This window comes from Panthera leo, chromosome C1 (assembly GCF_018350215.1).
Source record: "Panthera leo isolate Ple1 chromosome C1, P.leo_Ple1_pat1.1, whole genome shotgun sequence".
NCBI lineage: Eukaryota > Metazoa > Chordata > Mammalia > Carnivora > Felidae > Panthera > Panthera leo.
This window is the reverse complement of record NC_056686.1, coordinates 168,609,687-168,631,643: the sequence shown is the minus strand read 5'-3', so window position 1 is coordinate 168,631,643 and position 21,957 is coordinate 168,609,687. Positions and strand designations below refer to the sequence as shown.

The 21,957-nt window shown below is 37.6% G+C and overlaps 1 long non-coding RNA gene across 2 annotated transcripts in view; it reads left to right on the top strand.

Annotated features, from left to right (window-relative positions):
- Positions 1–21,957, top strand: part of LOC122226331 — a 54,888-nt gene that overhangs the window by 17,791 nt on the left and 15,140 nt on the right. The window contains exon 4 of one of the 2 annotated variants that reach the window (XR_006205589.1): positions 13,859–14,341. The exons of the other annotated variant lie outside the window; for it this stretch is intronic. This is a non-coding gene — a long non-coding RNA (uncharacterized LOC122226331). Of the gene's footprint in view, positions 1–13,858; positions 14,342–21,957 lie in introns of those variants that run through there. 2 annotated transcript variants of the gene reach the window in all.

Below are 21,957 nucleotides of genomic sequence, written 5' to 3'. Positions count from 1 at the left end.
TTTGACACCTCTACTTGAATATATCAAGGATATTTCAAACTCAAACTCAACTTGTCAAAAATGGAATGCAGTATCACCACCCTGCAAACCCACTTCTCCTTAAATATTCTGTCTATATACATTTAAAGGTATCACCATTCAATCAGGTTTCTAAGCCAAAACCTAGGCATCTTTTACTTCACTCTCTGTGTCCAGTTAATCAGCAAATCCTGTTAATACTCCTTTCTAAATTTCTCCATTTCCACTGACAACATCTTTGTAGAAACTGCTATTAATTTTGATCATGACCATTGTATAATTCTCCAACTGTTCTCTTGCAGCCAGAATTTATCTATATAAAATGCATATCTGAGTGTTAGCCTTCTACATAAAACCTTTCAATGGCTTCCCAACTACCTACTGGATAAAGTTTGAACTCCTAATATACAAAGCCTCTGCAATTTGGCCCCTGCTCACCTCTCCAGCATATTGACTATCTTTATTCTAGCTGTAGTAGTCTATCACTAGATCCTTATACCAAGCTCTCTCTTATCTCTCACAGATTGTCCCTCCTGCCTTGGACATCATTTCCATTATAAAATGGTTGTTCATACTCACCCTACTCAGCTTAACAGATTCCATACTCAGAGACCTTTCCATGTTCCCTGGAACACTATAGTTTCCCACAGTGCCTTGAGTTTCCCTCTATCATTAATACTGGGTTTCATTTTATAGTGATTACTTATAGCATTGCTATCTGCCTCACTGGACCTCACCCTGGGATGGCAGTGACCATACTTGAATCTTCAGTATCTGGCCTTGAACATGGCACTTACTAGCAACATAATAAATTCTTATGAATGAATGAACAAATGAACAAATAAAATATCTTCCCAGGTGTACTTTTGTGACCAGGAAATTTGCCAGGTGTCCATGAAGCAGTGCTCAACCTATTGGCGTTGCCGGTCTGGATTTAACTTCTTCAATATCTCTTTCCTAATATGTAGATGGTAGAACCTACATGGTAAATAATTTCTTGGATAAGGCTCAAAGTACCTGCCTTTAGTTTATTAGAAAAGTTAAGATTTAACAGTAAAAGTTAATATAGTTCAGAATCAGTGTTCAAAGTAAAAAATAGGTAATGTCAGATTTTTCATGCATGTATTTTACACACCATATGCCTTCTGTGTTTAAAAATTGAAGTTTTATAAAATGTAAAAAGTATTTAAAATTGTCACTTTTTATTCTCTTTTTTATTCTCAGTTTAAACAGTCTTTCACCAGGTATGTAGCAAGATTATCTATCCCCTCTCAAATGGGAATTTAAAGCAGGGTGTATAACCACATTCCCCTGCCACCAAATTTAGTCAGTGTCTTGAATGCCATCTAGTATGTCATCAAAATATATTTTGGATTAAATAGAAACAGAAAGGAAGAGATACTTTCCAGATCATGGCAATTGTTAATTATAGGATTCCAAAGCAAAATTTATGAAAGATTTCTTCCCACTCTTAACCCATCAAATCCAGGGATATTTCTGTGATGTTGGGGGGGTGGGGGTGGGATGGGTGGGTGCTATTCTTGTGGTTCTAAGCATTTCAGTGGCTACTTGGGCAAGAAGTAGAGCTGGGTTTTCTTCAGCTGAGGGGGAAAGTGGGTAGAATAGGGGAAGGAGAAAACTGGGTCCTACCCTTTCTTTTTTCTATTATACCACTTACCACAGACTATGTTGTTTTCATGATCCAATGACGAATAACCATGAAGTGTCTGAGAGGAATCTTGGGCCTTTCGTGCCAACAACAATACAAAATGTAAATGATTGCAAAGTTATATCAAGAGATAAGGAGTTCTGACTCCTCCCTTTAGCCCTATCAACAAAGCAACATGATTGTAATTGGAGTGAGCACACCTTCCGATTTGCTCAAGACAGTCTTTGTTTGGCTTGCTATCCTGGGCTAATTATTAATAGTGACCCTTTCACTCTGGAAAAAATGTCCTTGGACTATAAATTACGTAATATGGTTGTCTTAAATAAAATAGACATTTAGCATAGCACCAACTCACTAAGTTTTTTATTTTTATTTTTATTTTTATTTTTATTTTTATTTTTATTTTTTTGAGAGACCACTATGTGCCAGCTGTGATGACTCTTTTTTTCATTTGCAATCTAACTTATTACTATTATTTTTTTTACAACAAATCCACTAGGGAGGTAATATCACTCTTTTAAAAGACAGAAAACTTACAGTATAGAAAAATTAAGGCATTGCCCAAGGCACACAACAAGTATTTGACAGCCACAACTTGAACCCTTTCTAGGCAACTGGAAAACCATTCTCTTTCATTTATATCATAGGCAGGTTCAAAGTTGAGCCTTAGAAACACAGTCTCTCCTTCCCGCCTCCAAAATAAACAAAACATGTAGACAGAAGCAGCAAGCACTCCAAAGTGACTAGATGCAAGACAGTCTGGTTTACTTCTGGGTGATGAGGCGTGACAGACTTAACCACAGACTTGAATAGATTATAAATTCCAGCACAGTTCCATTATCCTGAATATGTTTTCAGACCACTGTATATGCATCCTGGGGGCTCCCTTGAATCAGAAAAAAAACTACAGAAGGAGAACTTTTACTATGTTCTTCTCACTCACTTTGTGGCCCTGGAAACAGAACGGAACTCCTCCCCTGCGTGCTGCCCACTGCTACCAGTCTTTCCCACACCCCAGATATGAAGAAAGATAATAAGGCCCTCAAATAGAAGTTTCCTGATTGTGACTCATGGCTTACTCAGCCTTTGTTACAGAGAGCCTGAAAGCCTTTGAAATTTACTGTTGATTTTGGCAGTCATAACTCTCTGTGCTGTTATCAAGAAACAAGTTACACGACTAATTTGCTTCAGAAATTGCCTCTGTAATGAGTATATTAAGAACAGTCTATGCTAAAGGGGTTAGAGTTTAATATATGGTGTTTAATGTTTGTATTTATGAATATATACTCATTTCTTTGAACAGCACTTCACAGCTTAGAGTTCCTAATAAAAATCTGTTATATTAAATTAAATAAAAGTAGCAAATAACAGCTAACATTGTTATGGGGCATTTAATGTGAGCATGAGCCAGGCATTATATTAAGAGCTTTATGGATATTATCTCTTCTCCTTCCCTCACTCCCCCACCTCTCTCTTTCATAGATATACTATGTGTATTTTTTATACATGATGTCTTGTGCATAATAAACACTTAAATATACAGTTAAATTTAATTAAATTAGATATGAAAACAGCTACATACATCAGCATATCTCCCTTAACTTTAATTATTGCTTTTGATAGGTACTTTACAGAGGTAGTTTTTAAAACAAATAAGTAATATATATTATATAGAGGCATGCATTGTATGGTTATCAAGAAAAATGCATCATTATATTCATTTCAGTTAGAGTAGACAATATGTATTGTTATATAATACTGTAGTATAAGCACTATATAATCCTTATCTGCAAAACACAGATAATAATACTACCTATTATTAAGGCTGCCAAGTAGATAAAATTAGATAATGCATGTGAAATATAGTTTTTGGCATATCCCAGATACCCTCTTCATAACTACAATGAGACTTGAGACATAGACAGCTACCTATTTTATTTAGGAAAAAAAAATCTCATTCAGTATTATGTGTTAAAGGTACTGTTTAAAAATACATACACATGTTCTACAATTGTTATATTGTTATATTACTTTTCTAATTTTAAGTGATTATTAGCAACCTTTGTTTGTTTTAAATATTTTTTAAGTGTTTGTTTATTTTTGAGACAGAGACAGACAGAGCACAAATCAGGGAGGGACAGAGAGGGAGACACAGAATCCAAAGCAGACTCTGGGCTCTGAGCTGTCAGCACAGAGCCCCACATGGGGCTTGAGCTCACAAACCATGAGATCATGACCTAAGCCAAAGTCGGATGGATGCTTGACCAACTGAGCCACCCAGGCACCCCTTGTTATATTATTATTAATATGTGAACATAAAATATTAGCTTTAAAGTTGACCTTGGAATGCAAAATTTTATAGTCTACAATTTTCCAAAGATAGATTCTGAAGATTTCTCCTAAAAGAAAACTTTTCTTTGTCTTTTTAAATTTTGATAACGTTTATTTATTTTTGAGAGAGAGAGAAAGAGAGAGAGCACAAGTTGGGGAGAGGCAGAGAGAGACACAGAATGTGAAGCAGGCTCCAGGATCTGAGCTGTCAGCACAGAGCCAGATGCGGGGCTCAAACTCACAGACTGAGAGAATGACCTGAGCTGAAGTTGGATGCTTAACCCACTGAGCCACCCAGGCACCCCTCTCAGATATTTTTATACACAGATTCAAGAATTAAAATGGCTGCAATCATCTTGCTACTGTTTGAAGATTAGGCAGAGACACAGAGGAGATAACACCTAAGAAAGATGCTGAGAAATTGGATTAAGCCAACCTAACAGCTGAATCTTGACTTCTATAGCCAATAAATTTTCTCAAAGTATGGTCCCACACCACAAGCATCAGCCTCACCTGGGAACTTAGAAATGCAAATTCTAGAGCTCTATGTCAGACCCATGGAATCAGAAACTTGGGGTGGGCTCAGCAACGTGTGTGTTCAGAAGTCCCTCAGATGATTTCCAATGCAGGCTGAAGTTTGAGACTACTGGCTTAAGCCAGTTTGAGTGATTTTTTCTGTTACTTGCAGTTAAAAATATATTAAATATAAAACATAGACTTGTAAATATATACCAATCATTACTTATTGAAAAAAGTTGCTTGAAAGTATACTCAAGTTGACTAATGATGGATTAAAATGAAAAATTCAAAAAGGGAAATCATGCTATAATCGGAATTAAAGATTGCCTTCTTTAAGACTAATAGTAAAACTCAAAGGCTTTGGACCCAGACTGGCTGGGTCTATATCCCAGGTCTAGTACTTATTAACTATTTGACCAAGGGGAAACTACTCTAATTTCTTCCTCTAATTCCTTGGTAGAATTGTGCTATTCTCGTGAGTGTTAAATGAGTTAATGAATGAGGAGCAATTAGAACTTTTTCCTAACACAACTAAGCACTCAGCAAATGTCAGCAGTTATTATTGTTCTTACCATCAACAGGCAAAATATTTACCACTTCAGAGAAGCCCTAAGGAATAAAGCGTACCTGACCAAATTGACCACATTAATATTCTTTCAATAATGTGGAGTTGGTGCCAAATTACTCTTAAGATGGCATTTGGATTCAAAGTCAATACTTTTATTATGAAATTTACATCTTATTATGGGGATAAAACTATATTTGTTCATTGAAAAAATTCCTCTTAAAAATAACTCTCAGAATTTAATTGAATGTTTTATTCAACAAATATTAAGGGCTGAGTTATATGGCACAAATATTAATATTTGGTTATGTAAAATACACATACACACACACACACACACACACACCCCTCTCTAGTAAAACTAGAAAAATTTTGAATGATAGTAGATTTGTTGCAGTTTTTGTCTTTGGTAATAGAATGTGATTTGTATTTTTCTTTTCATTTATTCTTAATTAATTCTTTATTTGGGTTACTGTCAAATGAAAGTTAAAAAGCACTGCTGAAAAGCACATATAAAAATTACTTTTAATGGAATACAGAGGTCTAAATAATCTCAGGGTACCCAATTTGCATTTCCCACTTGTGATATAGTGGCCAATTATCATTCAGTTCCCAAACTGTAGATTTGTTTTTGTTCCTACAGCCAAATTGGGTCAGAGTTCACCACCTAAGTTCAGTACCAACTCATGTCTTCATGATCTCAGACTTCAGGGTATAAAATCAGTTATGGATATTTTAGGGCAGAGCATAAGCACCAAACCTACAGTCAGTGGGCAGATGATAATCAACTAGTCCATTCAGTGTAACAGTCCTGAGGCCTTCAGACGGGAAATACATAGTAACGAAGTTGACCAAGGGAATGAGGTTACATATCTCAAGGTGATTCTTGAGCCAGAAACCAGTCTGCCGTCTTTATCTCACACTTTGATTCATCAAAAACATGTTCTCCTGGCTTGATTTAGCAATGTTAGTAATTATGCACACATGAACCATGGTAGTGAGTTGTCACAACATAGGACTCTAGAAAATAGCAATTTACAGCCAAAGTAAAGGTACATGCATTCTAATCATTTTTTAGGTTAAAAAAAATTTTTTTTTTACTTTATTCATTTTTGAGAGACAGAGAGAGACAGAGAGAGATAGAGCACAAGCAGGGGAGGGGCAGAGAGAGAGAGGGAGACACAGAATCCGAAGTAGGCTCCAGGCTCTGAGCTGTCAGCACAGAGCCCAACGTGGGTCTTGAACTCACAAACTGTGAGATCATGCCCTGAGCCAAAGTTGGATGCTCAACCCAGGCGCCCCTCATTTTTTAGTTTTGTTGATCTGTAAGCATTCATTTTCCTCCCATGCTTCTACCTCCATCCCAAACTGAACAACAGAAGCAAAGCATGGCAGCCAATAAAGCACAGTTGTTAAGAACTGGACTCTGTAATCAGACAGTTCTAGGTTTGAATCCCGTTCTACCACTAAAGAATTGTGTGACCTAGCAGACACCTAAACCTCTCAAAATGACCACCTCAGGCTGTTGTGTAACTAAAATAATACACATACAGTGCTTAATTCAATGTCTAGTACAGAGGAAACACTCAGTAAAGGCTAATACCTAATAATATTGGTTGTTCTCTTTCTTGATATTTTCTTCTGTCTATATTCTCTGCTATTACAACATATGGGGTCTAAGCAGCAAATGCTATGGAGGTAAAACCCTCCAAATGCATTTGGTTTCTTATCCCTATAAGGTAAAGGAAACAAAAATAGAAATGTGTGTAATAGTTTCCAGATTGTGAAGTTTTAGTGATTTCAGAAATTCTGAGTTCCTAAAGGACTAATAGCTGAAGGGAAATTAGTATATTTGCAAACTGTTGTCTAGTGGCCTATAACTCAGGCCTTCCTTGGGCAAGCTGACAACACAAGGAAAGCGTACTCAGACTGATTGCCAAATGTAAGGGCCCTGTGCTTGACAGTTCCCTGGTATAATAGTGAAACTCCTAAGGGCCACCAAATCCTTGCTTCCCCTCTGACACACATGATTCAAGTTAACTTGCAACTCCATTTATCTCATCTCAAAATGTAAAGGGAACACTCTGAGCAGATGCTTTGGCAAAATTCAGGCTCTCCTGTCTCCATCTTTGAAGTCTGTATCTGAAGCAGGTAAATGCCAGTGTCTTGTTGGACCTCCAATGGAGTAGGTCAGCTAAGGTTTCTCCAAACTTTGGGCAGCTAGGGTCAGACCAGACATCATATGCCCTTTCCATATATTACTGTACCTCATTTCTCTCCTCTCTTTGTTTGACCCTCAGCCTCTTAACCATGCAAAACCCAGGAAATGGGAAGTGTAGGCTACATTGTGGGATACCATTTTATTTCACAATGCCATCCCATATTCAGAACCTCCAAAGGGAAATGTAGCATTGATGGACAATCCTTTAGTATATATTATTAAAAGATAAACCTGAAATACTAAGTCATTTCCTATGAAAAATTAGACAGAAGTGATTTTCAGGGAATAAATTACTTTCCACAATGTTGTTTGGTTTCTTCTCCACTAGGCTCATTTAGAGGATAAATAAGTAAGGCCTTGAAGCCAGTGTTGGAAATACATTAAGTCATAGAACTGAAATGATGTAAACAAATGATGTGCATCTATTAAAAAATCTCACAGGATCCAAAGGACAGTACTTTAAAGGTTAACAAGGGTACTTTGCTAATTAGGGTCTTCTCTCTCCTGCCAGAATACCTTGTCATAAAACCTCAACTATGCCAAAAGTCTAAGGCTTAGAATTATCACTGAATCTGTTCTGGGATCTGGAAAATATCAATGTTCTCAGATTCTTTTTGTTAGTGAGGTAAAAGACAGAATTCTGGGTTTCTTGTGAAGTTTAAAAAAATAAAAAGCATATTCACTTCCTATTCAGGTTCTATTTTCTTAAAAAAGTAACAGTTGAACCCTTTTGCCCAGCCCTTACTTTTTCTTTATTGTTTGCTACATTCTATTGTTAATTAACAATAAGAATGTTCACTAGGGAAACCTTTGATGAATTCATTTTTCAGAATAAAAATAACTTATTATTAAAACTTGTATATAATCAGGGATTTGGAGTCTGCTAAAACTTGTGTATAATCAGACATCTGGAGTCTGTTAGATGTGGTGGCAGCTCTCGAACATCTAATTCAATGCAGGATTAATTCTGAAATGTTCTTATACCAAACAACTAAATTATTTTTACCCAAGTTTCAAGAAATGCAGAAATTCAGCAAGGATTAAAGCATCAAAGAAAAATAAAGTAAGTCACTCCTAAATACATTTACCAACTATAAAATTACTACACACATAGTCTCTTCCATTGAACCCTTTTCAAAGATTTCACCAGGTTAGAGAGAAAATCAGGATGGAGAATTATTCGGGAAGCATTTTGGAAGTACATGAAAAGAAATGATAGGCACTTCAATTGAAGTAAGAATGATGAGCATTTTGATAAACAAATGAGTTATCTCTAACAAGGCAATTTACTTTTTGAAAATATTTACAATTAATGCAGTCCAAATCCATACCATTGTTATGATTTCCACACGTCCTGGGCCAGAAGACCAGTTCAATTATTTCACAAGTCAAAGAGGGAAGACTTTTAGTACAGAGACCGTCAACTATAAGAACAGCCATTTTCATGACGATTGTCAAGTCCCTGTATATGGTTTTATGTTGTTATGAGTTGAATGGTGCCCCCTTCCAATTCATATGTTGGAATCCTAATTCGTAGTTCCTAAGAAGGAATTGGAAACAAGATTATTGCAGATTAATTAGTTAAAATTAGGTCATACTGGACTGGGGTGGGTCCCTAATCCGATAGGACTGATGCCCTTATAAAAAGGGGGAATTTGGACACACAGACAAGGGAGCAGCATGTGAAGATTGGAGTTCTACTACCAAAAGCCAAGGAACTACCAGAAGTTAGGAGAGAGGCCTGGATCAGATGCTTCCCTAGGGCCCTCACAGGGAACATGGCCCTGTTGACACATTGATTTCAGACTTCTGGTCCCCACAGTTGTGAGACAATGTTTTTTTTTTATTCTAAGCCATCTTATTTGTTATGCTTTGTTATGGCAGCCCCAGAAAAATAATATAGACATCAATTTTTTCTATCTTACTCTTCCAAATTTTCCTTTTCCTTTCAAGTAACACAAAGATGTTAAACCAAGTAAAGAATCATGAAGCAGAAGCATGACCATGAACACATCCCATTCACTCCAGTCTCCTTACTCTCTTACCCTCTAACATACCCAGATTTCCATCCATCATGGAGATGATTTCCACAAGTAAAACTACTTGATGCCTTTCTCAGCCCATGCTCTCTATGGAGGGAAAGCAGAGTCAAACTTCTATGTGAGCCCCATTGGGTATCTGGCTATAATAATTCCACCCTTCATCATAACTTTTCCTGTCTTATTAGGTGTGTCATTTCAGATGGAAATAAGTCCTTTCCCCTAGCAACTGCCCCCACCTTTAACCAAAAGGTCTGAAATTATGTCAACAAAATAAGAATCATTTCTGAAATAAACTGTTCCCTGTCAACACACACACATACACACAAGGAAACTTGCCAATGGAATCAGAGTGTGATTGGTGGTCTAGTAGGATGTTGAAAAGTGATATATGAACAGGCTAGCACAAGTTTTTGAATAATAGTTTGTTTGAAAGACTGACGTATAGCATATGCATACATAAATACAGAGAGAGAACAGAAAGTAAAAGATAATTGTGTTGTGTTGTACATTCAGCTGGGACTCTGTTGCTTGTTAGTTGAGAATATTGGAACTTTGGGATAATAAGTATGTGTATCATCTAGTTGAGGTCTCCTGGAATTTGACCAGAACTGCTGCTACAGATAGGCCAACTTTTGCAAAAACCTCTTTGTTTCTCTTACTCTCAAACACACTGTAAATTCATTAAATGTCCCAAGGCTTTGCCACTGATTCTCACACTTGTAAAAGCTTATAAAAGCTTATAAATGGAGTGTTTGAGGCCAAAGCCTTTAAGCAAGCTCTAGGTTTGGAAGGAAATGTACTGATGATTCATCCTCTTCTAAGGTGATAGAGTATTTTATTAGATACCAGCAATCTAATGACCAGCTCACAGTGGAAGTCAGACTCAGTTCTGAGCACACAGTTAAGGCAGATCTTTGGGGATGTCTACAAACCCAAGGCCATCAGCAAAGCTTGTGACTCAGTTAAAATGAAACACAGGACAGGAGACCCCTGACCACGCTGTCTACTTGCCAGGACTGCTTTCTGTCACAGTCTTTATTCTTCTCCATCCTGGACATCTGGAAACATGTAATATGGCCAGGTGATACTGCATTAAGTAGGAGACAAAAATCAAGTCTACAGATAATTCAGAAAGCACATTTTGGATAATCTTTTGATAGTCTTTGATTTTTTTCTTTCCCCTTATAAAAATAATCTTTTACTGTCTAAAGAGAGATTGGCAGAGAGGATGAGGGGAAGAGAAATGTAAAGAATAAAGAATTTAAAAACTGGATGACTTGGCCCTGAACAACAGAATGTATTGAAAAATGTATGCATTTCAGAAAGTTTTTGTTTGGAAAAATACCAAAGACGGAAATCCTATCTTTAGTATTTGGCATTTTAGAAAGTGTTAAGAGATCTCTGCTGTAAACTGGTACTTGGTTGACAGCTAGTTACCAACGTGAAGTGGAAACATGGAACAGTTTAAAGTGTGTATTAAAAATATATTACTTTTTAATGATATAAATGTCTTCCAAAAATTAAAGTAAAATAGTGTCTCGCAATTCCATTTTTTAAAAAAGCAGTGTGTTCCTATTGAAACAATGTCTATCCTTCCATCTCCAAAAAATTATTTAAAGACTTTTGGCAAGTTCAACATGGTCAGTCCTGTGATTCTGGGCATTGTTGAATACATATCTCACTATTTCTCCTGAAAACATGTGTGAAACTCACTCCATTCTGAAACTCTGCTCAACACAGTTTTAAAACAAACCTTTGAATCAGTTTTAGAACAATTTTAAAGAAAAATTTCAAAGAGTAATAGGGAGTTTCTATATACCCCACACCCACTTTCCTCTGCCATTAACATCTTACATAAGTATAGCTCATTTGTTACAATTAATGAACCAATATTGACATATTTGTATTAACTAAAGTTTACACATTATTGAGAATTCTTTAGTTTTTACCTAATGTCCTTTTTCTGCTTCAGGAAGCCATCCAAGATACTATATTTCAGTCACAATATCTCCTTAGACTCATCTTGACTGTGGTAGTTTCTCAGACCTGTTTTTGCTGTATTTTTGAGGCATATGGTCAGGAATTTTATAGAATGTCCCTCAATTAGGAATTGACTGATGTTTTTCTTATGATTAGCCTGGGATTATGTTTTTGGAAGGAAGACTGTCAGGGTGAAATGCTATTTTCATCACATCATATCAAGGGTTTATGTTATCAACATGACAGTATGTTGAAATCACTGTTGATGTTAACTGTTGACACCTAGTTGAGATGGTGTTTGTCAGGTGTCTTCATTGTGAAGTTAATCTCTTCTGCCTCACCTTTTATCATATCCTCTTTGGAAGGAGGTCCCTATGCATAGAGCACATGAGGGGAGTTTTGCTCTACCTTCTTGAAGGCAGAATATCTATGTAAATTATTTGGAGTTTCTCTCTTTCATTTACTTATTTATTCGATCATTTATTTGTATCTATATTGACTCATGGATATTACTTTATAGTTTGGATTATAATCCAACATGATTTTTTTGCTCAGATTGTCCTAGTTTTTACCACTAGGAACTCTTTCAGTTGGCTTCTGTGTCCCTTTGACCTACCTATATCATTATATCATTGTGCTTTGTTTTGATTTGTTTGTTTCCTGAATAGTTCCATGCTTTCTGGCACTGCAAGATGTTCTAGTCTTATATATATTTCTAGTCCTAGAATCAGATATTTCTCCAGAAAGCTCTCATTCCTTTTATTTGTGAATGGTATGAGAAACCAAGGTCTGGGTATTTGGTGTCCAGCTATTGGGGTGTCCTTGCTTCTAGCCCTCCAGGCTGATGGAGTAAGGAGACATTACTGTAAATAATAGCCCATGTATATACACATATCTAGGAATATTTGTATATATAACCATCTGCAGCTATATTACACTATGAGTTCATACTAATATTCCCAACTCTAATCTATTACCACATAGATTATTCTAACCCCTTCCCCTTGCTTGTCTGTAACCTCTCATTTCAACAGTGAGAAATCTGGGTTCTGTTACCCATCATCTACTCCATTGTTCAATTCCAGCACACATATATAATGGTATTAAAATTGTTAACTTGTACTGCTGTAGGAAACAACTTCATCGACTAGAGTACAGTGCTTATATACAGTTTCCTTTGCTTTTTTAAGTCTTAACAGACCCCACTCATTTCCAAAGTTACATAGGTCAGTAACTTTTCTCCTCCCCCCTTCAGTGATATTTGCAATACACATTTGTTGTGTTGTTACACATTTGTGTGATACAGTTACATTCTTTTGTCACATCACATATTCCATCCTGGGATTCCCCTGACCCCCGAGATGGTTTTCTTTAATTGGCATACATTAAGGTTCACTCTCTATACTGTACATTGTGATGGATTTTGACATTTGTATAATGACATGAACCTATTATAGTATCATGCAGAGGAGTTTCATCACTCTAAAATATCCCCTGTGCTTCACTTGTTCAGTGCTCTCCTTCTCTCCCTTAACCCCTGGCAATCACTGATCTTTTTAACTGTCTCTATAATTCTGCCTTTTCCAGAATATCATAATTGGAATCATAAAGTATTTAGCCTTTCATACTGACTTCTTTGATATAATATGTACTTAAGATTCATCCATGTCTTTTTGTTGCTTGATAGATCATTTATTTTTATTATTGAATAACATTCCATTGTATGGATGTTCACTGTTTGGTTTATACATTCATCTATTAAAGAATATCTTGGTTTCTTCCAGGTTTGGATGATTATGAATAAAGCTGTTCCATATATTCACATGCATTATTTTTTGGTGGACATACATATTTTAATCAGTTGGGTAAATACCTAGGAGTAAAATTGCTGGATTCTGTGGTAAGACTATGTTTAGCATTGTAAGAAATTGCCTTCTGAAATGGCCAAACTGTTTTGCATCTCTACCAGCGATCAATAAGAGCTTGTTTGTTTTCCTACATCCTCAACAGCAATACGTTGTCATGTTTTGTGTCTTTGGACAAGTCACCTAAGTATGTGAGACCTATTCCCTCATCTGTGTATAATGGGATGATTGTAGATCACCGAGACTTTCTTCTAATGCTCAGGTTTTATTCTTTACTTCCCTCCACAGTCTTAGACACTGACCCAGAAGCTCATTAACACAGTATTCTTTTCTTTGGCCACCTTTCCTCCTACATTACCACACTGAATTTCCTTTGTTTAGCTGTCAGTGCTCTTTCCAGACCACTCCTTTAAGTACAACATGTAATTTTCCTGGCTTTTATTATCTGGAGATCACTTTCCTTTGTTAATATGCTGTGTTTTAATTTTTTCACATCAAATCTAATTAGAAACAGCTTGCTTTGTCTGAGAGTAATTAAATTTTATCAGGTCAAATTAAATACAAGTTGATGGCCTTACAGTTTTTCTAAAAATTATCCTAGACTGCTTACCAAAATCTAAATTAAATTCCTTTTCATCTCTTCACCAGGAAGACTTCATGAACAGAATTTGAGGTCTTGATCAATTTCAGCGTTTGGACTACTCTCTTTCTACAAGACAGATCTCAGAAGTTAGGAAACTGAGCCTGAAAAACAACAAACCACCAGAGGGTCTCACTCAGGATATATTTGATAAACTCTCTTTTCTTTGATACTAAATGTATCCTGTTGCCTTGAAAGAAATGAATACACCTACCTTATACAGTGAGCAATTTTCTCTCCAGGGAGTATTTTACTCATTCAAGTTCACCATAGGTCAGCCTAAGAGTAGTCCTAGTGCAATTCATATTTCTTCCCACAGACATCTTTAACTGCTTCAGGATGTATGACTAATTAGAAAAAACATACACAACAGGCACAGTATATGACACACAATAACCACCTACACAGGTTGCCATTGTGTTTAAGTCACACAGATTACCCGATGAGTCATTAACTTTTATTTAAAAAAAGTTTTTTAAATCAATGTACTAGCAGAGAATGTATATAAATGCTTTCAAAAGTTCAGGTGAGTCAAGTGAGAGCTAACAGGAAAGCAGCATTTCCTTCTTAAAGGGAGTGATTGACAAACCTAAGAATTATATATTCAAAATCCAAAAAATAAAATCATCTTTAATGGACAACTGTACTTATTTTTCCATCTCACACAGATCTTCAGGCAAAGGTATTAATTCAGGGGCCTGAAGGCATTCATTGCTCCCCACAACACTTTTGCCATTTCATTTACGAGTATAAAGTTACTCTGGCTGGGCAGACACTTATTCTTGGCCTTGTGGGTATTTGAAGTTCAATAAGTGTTTGTTGTTAAATTAGAAAAAGGGGAACTAAATGGATTTTGAATAAGGGCTTAGAAGAGCTCATCTTTGAATATATGACTCATTGTATGACTGTCCTATAAGCATGCCCCAACAAGCATCTTAAGGCAGCTTTATATGAGGTGGCCTGCTTATCTGATCTGCCCACTCCAGGTGGGCCCTAGAACTTGAACAGCTGTAGTTATGTCCATCCAGATATTATCAGGTATAATAATGCCTGAAAGAGTCTTAAACTGGAATTTTATACCATGACAAATGTAAAACTAAACGATAACTGCATATGCAGATTACCCAGATTTTACTTAAACATGGTATCAACTACAAAAGGTCTTCAATAGGATTGAATTCCTTTGTCTACTAAGGAATTGATCCTTTTAAATAAACAAAACATTCTTACATGCTCCTTGGTTCTACATTTCTAGGTTTCAAAATTGTTATACACATTCTTCAAACTGTCTATATCAGGTTTGACTGATATTCTTTGGTGTGTCCAAGTTCTTTTCCTAGAACAATAATAATAAAAACTAACTTTCATTAAAAATCTCCCACATTTGCAGAATTGGTCTAAACTCCTTATGTGTATGAGCTCACATTTCTTTCTTCTATCAGGACCTCTATTGCTGTTTCCCAGGACATTTTCTATCAGTCTACAACTGCTCAATTTTAGACTCTAAAAGCTGTCTTATCAGGAAGGAGTTTGCTTTCCTTCAGTGTTCTCTACTGACATGGGCAGGGATTGAGTGATTGTGAGTAGCTGCTCTGCCTTTGTGGCCTTGAAATCTGTGTATCTCTGTGTGTTTTGTACATGATGACTGGCAGAATGAACTTCTACAATGTAATTTCTATAATAGGACCAAATTGGGGTATCTTTGCCCATTGCACATGAGCATGGATAATATAACCCTCCCTCTGAAAGTTCAATAATAGAGCTACCTGTGAAAAATCATGATTACCACGGTAGAATATTATAATAATATGTTGTCAATTGCTCATCATCTATTTTGTGCCCATAATACTTGTACAGGGTATATATGTACTTTGTGATACCTAATTTAGCTGCACTGGTTCATTTTTCACTTCTCATCTCCCAGATATATTCTGCATAGATGGGATTGTGGATAACAGAGTTCCCTGTCTCTTACTGTGAACCACATTATTCATGTATAGTTTACTCCTTTTATTTTTTTTTAATTTTTAAATTTTATTTATTTTGAGAGAAAGAGAGAGAGAGAGAGAGAGAGAGAGAGAGAGAGAAAGCAGGAGAGGAGCAGAGAGGGAGGGAGAGTGAATATCCCAAGCAGCTCTGTGTTGTCAGTGCAGAGCCTGCGATGGGGCTTGATCCCACCAACCATGAGATCACAATCTGAGCCGAAATCAAGAGTTGGATGCTTAACCAACTGACCCACCCAGGTGCCCCTAGTTTGCTCCTTTTAGAAGGATTCTATACTTAGCATTAGGGTCTCATTTTACAGTCTGTATTTCCTTTAATACCTAGTTCAGAAATAACATAGTTACTCTTTTTAAATGATTCACATTTGAATCTTTTTTTCTTTTTTTTTTCTTTTTCTTTTTCTTTATTTATTTTTTTCAATATATGAAATTTATTGTCAAATTTGTTTCCATACAACACCCAGTGCTCATCCCAAAAGGTGCCCTCCTCAATACCCATCACCCACCCTCCCCTCCCTCCCACCCCCCATCAACCCACAGTTTGTTCTCAGTTTTTAAGAGTCTCTTATGCTTTGGCTCTCTCCCACTCTAACCTCTTTTTTTTTTTTTTTTTCCTTCCCCTCCCCCATGGGTTTCTGTTAAGTTTCTCAGGATCCACATAAGAGTGAAAAAATATGGTATCTGTCTTTCTCTGTATGGCTTATTTCACTTAGCATCACACTCTCCAGTTCCATCCACGTTGCTACAAAGGGCCACATTTCGTTCTTTCTCATTGCCATGTAGTACTCCATTGTGTATACAAACCACAATTTCTTTATCCATTCATCAGTTGATGGACATTTAGGCTCTTTCCATAATTTGGCTATTGTTGAGAGTGCTGCTATAAACATTGGGGTACGAGTGCCCCTATGCATCAGTACTCCTGTATCCCTTGGGTAAATTCCTAGCAGTGCTATTGCTGGGTCATAGGGTAGGTCTATTTTTAATTTTCTGAGGAACATCCACACTGTTTTCCAGAGCGGCTGCACCAATTTGCATTCCCACCAACAGTGCAAGAGGGTTCCCGTTTCTCCACATCCTCTCCAGCATCTATAGTCTCCTGGTTTCCTCATTTTGGCCACTCTGACTGGCGTGAGGTGATATGTGAGGGTGGTTTTGATTTGTATTTCCCTGATGAGGAGCGACGTTGAGCATCTTTTCATGTGCCTGTTGGCCATCTGGATGTCTTCTTTAGAGAAGTGTCTATTCATGTTTTCTGCCCATTTCTTCACTGGGTTATTTGTTTTTTGGGTGTGGAGTTTGGTGAGCTCTTTATAGATTCTGGATACTAGCCCTTTGTCCGATATGTCATTTGCAAATACCTTTTCCCATTCCGTTGGTTGCCTTTTAGTTTTGTTGGTTGTTTCCTTTGCTGTGCAGAAGCTTTTTATCTTCATAAGGTCCCAGTAATTCATTTTTGCTTTTAATTCCCTTGCCTTTGGGGGTGTGTCGAGTAAGAGATTGCTACAGCTGAGGTCAGAGAGGTCTTTTCCTGCTTTCTCCTCTAGGGTTTTGATGGTTTCCTGTCTCACATTCAGGTCCTTTACCCATTTTGAGTTATTTTTGTGAATGGTGTGAGAAAGTGGTCTAGTTTCAACCTTCTGCATGTTGCTGTCCAGTTCTCCCAGCACCATTTGTTAAAGAGACTGTCTTTTTTCCATTGGATGTTCTTTCCTGCTTTGTCAAAGATTAGTTGGCCATACATTTGTGGGTCTAGTTCTGGAGTTTCTATTCTATTCCATTGGTCTATGTGTCTGTTTTTGTGCCAATACCATGCTGTCTTGATGATGACAGCTTTGTAGTAGAGGCTAAAGTCTGGGATTGTGATGCCTCCTGCTTTGGTCTTCTTCTTCAAAATTACTTTGGCTATTTGGGGCCTTTTGTGGTTCCATATGAATTTTAGAATTGCTTGTTCTGGTTTCGAGAAGAATGCTGGTGCAATTTTGATAGGGATTGCATTGAATGTGTAGACAGCTTTGGGTAGTATTGACATTTTGACAATATTTATTCTTCCAATCCATGAGCAGGGAATGTCTTTCCATTTCTTTATATCTTCTTCAATTACCTGCATAAGCTTTCTATAGTTTTCAGCATACAGATCTTTTACATCTTTGGTTAGATTTATTCCTAGGTATTTTATGCTTCTTGGTGCAATTGTGAATGGGATCAGTTTCTTTATTTGTCTTTCTGTTGCTTCATTGTTAGTGTATAAGAATGCAACTGATTTCTGTACATTGATTTTGTATCCTGCAACTTTGCTGAATTCATGTATCAGTTCTAGCAGACTTTTGGTGGAGTCTATTGGATTTTCCATGTATAGTATCATGTCATCTGCAAAAAGCGAAAGCTTGACTTCATCTTTGCCAATTTTGATGCCTTTGATTTCCTTTTGTTGTCTGATTGCTGATGCTAGAACTTCCAACACTATGTTAAACAACAGCGGTGACAGTGGGCATCCCTGTCGTGTTCCTGATCTCAGGGAAAAAGCTCTCAGTTTTTCCCCATTGAGGATGATGTTAGCTGTGGGCTTTTCATAAATGGCTTTTATGACGTTTAAGTATGTTCCTTCTATCCCGACTTTCTCAAAGGTTTTTATTAAGAAAGGTGCTGGATTTTGTCAAAGGCCTTTTCTGCATCGATTGACAGGATCATATGGTTCTTATCTTTTCTCTTATTAATGTGATGTATCATGTTGATTGATTTGCGAATGTTGAACCAGCCCTGCATCCCAGGAATGAATCCCACTTGATCATGGTGAATAATTCTTTTTATATACTGTTGAATTCGATTTGCTAGTATCTTATTGAGAATTTTTGCATCCATATTCATCGGGGATATTGGCATGTAGTTCTCTTTTTTTACTGGGTCTCTGTCTGGTTTAGGAATCAAAGTAATACTGGCTTCATTGAATGAGTCTGGAAGTTTTCCTTCCCTTTCTATTTCTTGGAATAGCTTGAGAAGGATAGGTATTATCTCTGCTTTAAACGTCTGGTAGAACTCCCCTGGGAAGCCATCTGGTCCTGGACTCTTATTTGTTGGGAGATTTTTGATAACCGATTCAATTTCTTCCCTGGTTATGGCTCTGTTCAAGCTTTCTATTTCCTCCTGATTGAGTTTTGGAAGATTGTGGGTGTTTAGGAATTTGTCCATTTCTTCCAGGTTGTCCAATTTGTTGGCATATAATTTTTCGTGGTATTCCCTGATAATTGTTTGTATCTCTGAGGGATTGGTTGTAATCATTCCATTTTCATTCATGATTTTATGTATTTGGGTCATCTCCCTTTTCTTTTTGAGAAGCCTGGCTAGAGGTTTGTCAATTTTGTTTATTTTTTCAAAAAACCAACTCTTGGTTTCGTTGATCTGCTCTACCGTTTTTTTAGATTCTATATTGTTTATTTCTGCTCTGATCTTTATGATTTCTCTTCTTCTGCTGGGTTTGGGGTGCCTTTGCTGTTCTGCTTCTATTTCCTTTAGGTGTGCTGTTAGATTTTGTATTTGGGATTTTTCTTGTTTCTTGAGATAGGCCTGGATTGCGATGTATTTTCCTCTCAGGACTGCCTTCGCTGCATCCCAAAGAGTTTGGATTGTTGTATTTTCATTTTCATCTGTTTCCATATATTTTTTAATTTCTTCTCTAATTGCCTGGTTGACCCACTCATTCTTTAGTAGGGTGTTCTTTAACCTCCATGCTTTTGGAGGTTTTCCAGACTTTTTCCTGTGGTTGATTTCAAGCTTCATAGCATTGTGGTCTGAAAGTATGCATGGTATGATTTCAATACTTGTATACTTATGAAGGGCTGTTTTGTGACCCAGTATATGATCTATCTTGGAGAATGTTCCATGTTCACTCGAGAAGAAAGTATATTCTGTTGCTTTGGGATGCAGAGTTCTAAATGTATCTGTCAAGTCCATCTGATCCAATGTATCATTCAGGGCCCTTGTTTCTTTATTGACCATGTGTGTAGATGATCTGTCCATTTCTGTAAGTGGAGTGTTAAAGTCCCCTGCAATGACCACATTCTTATCAATAAGGTTGCTTATGTTTATGAGTAATTGTTTTATATATTTTGGGGCTCTGGTATTTGGTGCATAGACATTTATAATTGTTAGCTCTTCCTGATGGATAGACCCTGTAATTATTATATAATGCCCTTCTTCATTTCTTGTTACAGCCTTTAATTTAAAGTCTAGTTTGTCTGATATAAGTATGGCTACTCCAGCTTTCTTTTGGCTTCCAGTAGCATGATAAATAGTTCTCCATCCCCTCACTCTCAATCTAAAGGTGTCCTCAGGTCTAAAATGAGTCTTTTGTAGACAGCAAATAGATGGGTCTTGTTTTTTATCCATTCTGATACCCTATGTCTTTTGGTTGGTGCATTTAATCCATTTACATTCAGTGTTATTATAGAAAGATATGGGTTTAGGGGCGCCTGGGTGGCGCAGTCGGTTAAGCATCCGACTTCAGCCAGGTCACGATCTCGCGGTCCGTGAGTTCGAGCCCCGCGTCAGGCTCTGGGCTGATGGCTCGGAGCCTGGAGCCTGTTTCAGATTCTGTGTCTCCCTCTCTCTCTGCCCCTCCCCCGTTCATGCTCTGTCTCTCTCTGTCCCAAAAATAAATAAAAAACGTTGAAAAAAAAAATTTAAAAAAAAAAAAAAAGAAAGATATGGGTTTAGAGTCATTGTGATGTCTGTGTGTTTTATGCTTGTAGCGATGTCTCTGGTACTTTGTCTCACAGGATCCCCCTTAGGATCTCTTGTAGGGCTGGTTTAGTGGTGACAAATTCCTTCAGTTTTTGTTTGTTTGGGAAGACCTTTATCTCTCCTTCTATTCTAAATGACAGACTTGCTGGATAAAGGATTCTCGGCTGCCTATTTTTTCTGTTCAACACATTGAAGATCTCCTGCCAATCCTTTCTGGCCTGCCAAGTTTCAAAGGAGAGATCAGTCACGAGTCTTATAGGTCTCCCTTTATATGTGAGGGCACGTTTATCCCTTGCTGCTTTCAGAATTTTCTCTTTATCCTTGTATTTTGCCAGTTTCACTATGATATGTCGTGCAGAAGATCGATTCAAGTTACGTCTGAAGGGAGTTCTCTGTGCCTCTTGGATTTCAATGCCTCTTTCTTTCCCCAGTTCAGGGAAGTTCTCAGCTATTATTTCTTCAAGTACACCTTCACCACCTTTCCCTCTCTCTTCCTCCTCTGGGATACCAATTATGCGCATATTATTTCTTTTTAGTGTATCACTTAGTTCTCTAATTTTCCCCTCATACTCCTGGATTTTTTTATCTCTCTTTTTCTCAGCTTCCTCTTTTTCCATAACTTTATCTTCTAGTTCACCTATTCTCTCCTCTGCCTCTTCAATCCAAGCCGTGGTCGTTTCCATTGTATTTTGCATCTCATTTAAAGCGTTTTTCAGCTCCTCCTGACTGTTCCTTAGTCCCTTGATCTCTGTAGCAAGAGATTCTCTGCTGTCCTCTATACTGTTTTCAAGCCCAGCGATTAATTTTATGACTATTATTCTAAATTCACTTTCTGTTATATCATTTAAATCCTTTTTGATCAGTTCATTAGCTGTTGTTATTTCCTGGAGATTCTTTTGAGGGGAATTCTTCCGTTTGGTCATTTTGGATAGTCCCTGGAGTGGTGCGGACCTGCAGGGCACTTCCCCTGTGCTGTGGTGTGTAACTGGAGTTGGTGGGCGGGGCCGCAGTCAGACCTGATGTCTGCCCCCAGCCCACCGCTGAGGCCACAGTCAGACTGGTGTGTGCCTTCTCTTCCCCTCTTCTAGGGGCGGGATTCACTGTGGGGTGGCGTGGCCCGTCTGGGCTACTTGCACACTGCCAGGCTTGTGGTGCTGGGGATCTGGCGTATTAGCTGGGGTGAGTAGGCAAGGTGCACGGGGGAGGAGGGGCAGGCTTAGCTCACTTCTCCTTCAGTGATCCACTTCAGGAGGGGCCCTGTGGCAGCGGGAGGGAGTTAGACCCCCTGCTGGAGGGGTGGCTCCACAGAAGCACAGCGTTGGGTGTTTGCAGGGAGCAAGCAAGTTCCCTGGCAGGAACTGGTT